General features: G+C 42.8%; 1 pseudogene; it reads left to right on the top strand.

Annotated features, from left to right (window-relative positions):
* The first annotated feature begins 207 nt into the window (after positions 1–207).
* Positions 208–1,130, top strand: LOC139180919 (large ribosomal subunit protein uL18 pseudogene; annotated as a pseudogene).
* Positions 1,131–4,423: the final 3,293 nt, after the last annotated feature.

Here is a 4,423-nt window from a genome sequence, read left to right on the forward strand (position 1 = left end):
CTTTCTTATCCATTCATCTGCTGATGGGCATCTAGGTTGCTTCCATGTCCTGATGTGTCATTTCTGAAGTTACATTTTAAGAGGCCTTGCACTTCCCCCTCCGGCTCCCCCACCCCCACCCCCTGCCTCGCCCCACACCGCCCCCCACCGAGCCGTGCTGGTTCTGCAGCTCTGTGGCAAGCCTCGGAGTCTTGTTCCGTTCCGCGGAGTCTTGGTTCTGTTCCGCAGGATGAGGTTTGTTAAAGTTGTCAAGAACAAGGCCTACTTCAAGAGATACCAAGTGAAATTCAGAAGAAGGTGAGAGGGCAAAACTGACTACTATGCTCGGAAACGATTGGTAATCCAAGATAAAAATAAGTCCAACACACCTAAATACAGAATGATTGTTCGTGTAATGAACAGAGAAATCATTTGTCAGATGGCTTATGCCCGTATAGAAGGAGATATGATAGCTTATGCAGCTTATGCTCACGAACTCCCAAAATACGGTGTGAAGGTTGGCCTGACAAATTATGCTACAGCATACTGTACTGGCCTGCTGCTGGCCCGCGCTGCTGGCCCACAGACTTCTTAATAGGTTTGGTATGGACAAAGTTTATGAAGGCCAAGTCAAGGTGACTGGAGATGAATACAATGTGGAAAGCGTTGATGGTCAACCTGGTGCCTTCACCTGTTACTTGGATGCAGGACTTGCCAGAACTACTACTGGGAATAAAGTTTTGGGGGCCCTAAAAGGAGCTGTCAATGGAGGCTTGTTTATCCCTCACAGTACCAAACGGTTCCCTGGTTATGATTCAGAAAGCAAAGAGTTCAGTGCTGAGGTACACCGAAAGCATATCATGGGGCAAAACATTGCAGATTACATGCATTACCTGATTGAAGAAGATGAAGATGCTTACAGGAAACAATTCTCTCAGTACATAAAGAACAACATAACTCCAGACATGATGGAGGAGATGTATAAGAAAGATGTATATGCTGAAGTTAAAAAGAAGAGGTGGAACCGTCCCAAAATGTCACTTGCCCAGAAGAAAGATCGGGTAGCTCAGAAGAAGGCAAGCTTCCTTAGAGCTCAAGAACAAGCTGCTGAGAGTTAAACCAAACCACAATTTTCTATCAAGATTTTTCAGATAAGACAATAATAAATTTATTGAACAAGCAAAAAAATAAATAAATAAGAGGCCTTGCAGCTTCTGCCTTGGTCTCATGGAAAACTTATCCTTGGAGCCTTCAGCATCATATATTAAAATCGGAGTCATGTCAATATATGACAAAACCAACACAATATAGTAAAGTAATTAGCCTCCAATTAAAAGAAATAAATTTATATTTAAAAATCTGAATACCTTAAAGCTACCTTGTTGATCATACACAGAGAGGCTCTGAGATTTTATGTAGAATGATTCAGCCATTTGAGTTATCTCAGCTGAAGCTCTGGATGCAGCATGAAACTGGAATTGAGCTGTCCACCCTGGGCCCTGCTTAAATTACAGATTCAAGAGGAAAATAAATAATTGTTGTTTTAAGCCATTAAGTTTGTTACACAGCAGTGGATCATAGAAACACTCCTCTCTTTTCTCCTTCACTTGTAAAGTGTTTCCTTAGGTGAGTACAGAGTGAGCAAGCATGGGTCAGGTCAACTCGAGAAAAGGGACTTTTCCAGCCACCGTTGCTGGAGTAACTGGTTTATCCATGCTGTGAAGATATACGTCTTCAGTGCTGTCTTCTGAGAGGTAAATAACTCTATCATTTCTGTGGTCAAGACACTCAGGGGACCCAGATCATATCTGCAGCTTGTATCCAGGTGCAAACCCACAACTCAACTTCTTAATGCATATGCACATCCATCTATTTCACTGAACATGAAGGATAAGTTTCTATAGAAAAGCTATAACAAGAGTATAAGTAGCAGGAGGATTACAGGCAGAAGGAATGACCAATTTCTTTCTGGACTCTATAGACTTAGGACTGCCAGCACATGTGCCCCTTTAGGACCTGCTCCCCACTCGTGTTTGCAAAATAGAACTCATCCTATGACTGAAGCAATTAGACCAGGGGTGTGCACATGACTGATGAGTAACCATTCCATTATTGTGCATGGGTGTGAGCATGCTAAATCAGTCTGACTCTTTGTGACCCTACAGACTGTAGCCTGCTAGGATCCTCTGTCCATGGGATTCTCCAGGCAAGAATAATGGAGTGGGTTGCCATGCCTTCCTCCAGGGGATCTTCCCAAAGCAACCCAGGGATCCAACCTGAGTCTCCTGTGGCTCCTGCACTGCAGGCGGATTCTTTACCACTGAGCCACTGGGGAAGTCCAATCTGTTATTGACTGCCCAACACTTTATCTGGTGATCTTCCTTGAGAATCTGAGCTAAGATATAAAGAGACTCTAGCATACACTTGGACAGAAAGGAATGAGGAATCGGTGAGATGACTCTTCTCAGCCATATGTATGCCAATGAGTAAGTAAAGAGTGCTGGTTTGCAGGGGGAAAAAAGCAGTTATAAAATTCATTGGCAGGGGAAGGAAGGGGGGAGAAAAGAAAGAAAAAGAAAGAGCATGAGTGAACTCTAGCAGTAGTTCTTTTATTGGCTTTGAATATGCCCTAGTTTAAATAATTTAATTATTAAACAGTAATAATTATTAAACTATTTCATTTTTGGTTAGGGGTGATGGTGGGATGGGATTTAACAGAAAGGGAATTTTGTCTTCACTTTTTTTAAAGGATCCCTGAAAACACCACTCTTTGATATAGATTTTGTTTTAGGTTTAAGTTTCTCATTAATGAATACTTCAAAACCATGAGCTTTAGAGATTGTTTCTCTAAAATTAGTTTTGTTTGTTCATTAAAAGGAACAACATCACTGTGGGACAGAGCTCCCAAGGCATCAGAAGGCCTAAGCAGATACTTCTTTACTTCTCTCAGATGAATCAGAGAACAAATTTAGGAGGAGGGAGCCTTGAACAGTGCAGGCTCTGGATCTTTCTAGACCCTGTCTAACCACTCTCATTGTGACTACAGATTAGTCTCTTCACCTCTGTGGACCTCTGTTTCCTCCACTGTACTACATGGAAGTCACAATTTTAACCTTTTATGAATATAAAACATCTAAGGGTCTTACTCAAAACATTGTCACATAGACTTTTCATCTCACTCTGAAGAAGGAAAAGTGTGTACTGGTTAAAGACTCTATTGCCTAAGATCTGGAACTTAAATTAACAGTAATGTCTAATACTTGAGCACATGTACTTCTCTTCCTGATTGTGCAATAAATGGCAGGAAGTGAAAAAGGGAACATTCTTAATGCTCAAGTTAAGTCAGAGGCTCATTAAGGATATACATTAGATGTGAATAAGTGTGGGAAAGTAGAAAGTTAACCAAATTTAAGCCTACACAATCTGCATTTGATGTCCTACCAAACGCCAAAATACTGTGCTCAGAGAATTAAACCAACAACTTACTTTGTGTATTGTAGTAAAAGTCAACCCAAGCATAGCATATGTTAATATTTAATATTTTAAAAAAGTCTTCAAAAAAAATAAAAAATAAAAAAAGTCTTCAGACAAACCCTACAGCATTTATTGAGAATATATCTGATAGTTTATATGGCAATGCTTACGTCCTCCATGAGGCTATAAACTCCATGAGAACCCTTTTACCATTACTCTCCCCCGACCCCTCCTCTTGAGCCACTTTGGGAAAGAATAGGGAAAGGTTGTAAATGTTTCCTTCACTAGTATGCAAGCATTCATTTGACAAACGTCTTATTGAGCAATTAGTGTGGAGTTAAGCAAGGCTTGGGGGATTTAAAAAAAGACAGGGCTTTTGGTCTCGAGAAATTCACAGTTCCAATAAGGAGACAGTACAAAAATACTTATTTTTCTAAGTTCTTGTTCAATTTTAGAGTCATTCGCAGAAGCTCTAAGAAAGCACGTTAGAGAGGGCAAGGAGGGTCAGAAAGGTCGTGGGGGGAATTTCCTGGGGTGGGGGGTGACACTAGCCAGACGACGTGGGGTCAAGGATTGAGGCCAGTGAATTTCAGGACCCTTCCTGCACCAGCAGGAATTCCTGTTCCCTCACCAATAGCATCACAAAACTGAAGTCTAATGTCAACTAGGCTGCCCTTCCGGGTCTAGAACTTGGAAACTGAGAACCTAGGGCAAAAAGACCTGGCTGTCGCAGATGTACTACCGGCAGCCGGACAGTCCGGTTGAGTTCAAAGAGGGGCGGGGCAGGTTCGGAGCTGGGTCGGCTGTGCGGGAGCCGAAGCCGGCCGGACCAGCCCCTGGAGGCCGGCGCAGGAGCCCGGCCAAGATTGGTTGTGTTCGTGCGTCGACCTCTCTTCATAGGCCGCGCAGGGCTACTCGCGGGACTTTGATTGGTTCCCCGAGCGCTGAGCAGTCATTGGCTGCGGTGGGT

Source organism: Bos indicus, chromosome X, assembly GCF_029378745.1.
Source record: "Bos indicus isolate NIAB-ARS_2022 breed Sahiwal x Tharparkar chromosome X, NIAB-ARS_B.indTharparkar_mat_pri_1.0, whole genome shotgun sequence".
Classification (NCBI taxonomy): Eukaryota; Metazoa; Chordata; class Mammalia; order Artiodactyla; family Bovidae; genus Bos; species Bos indicus.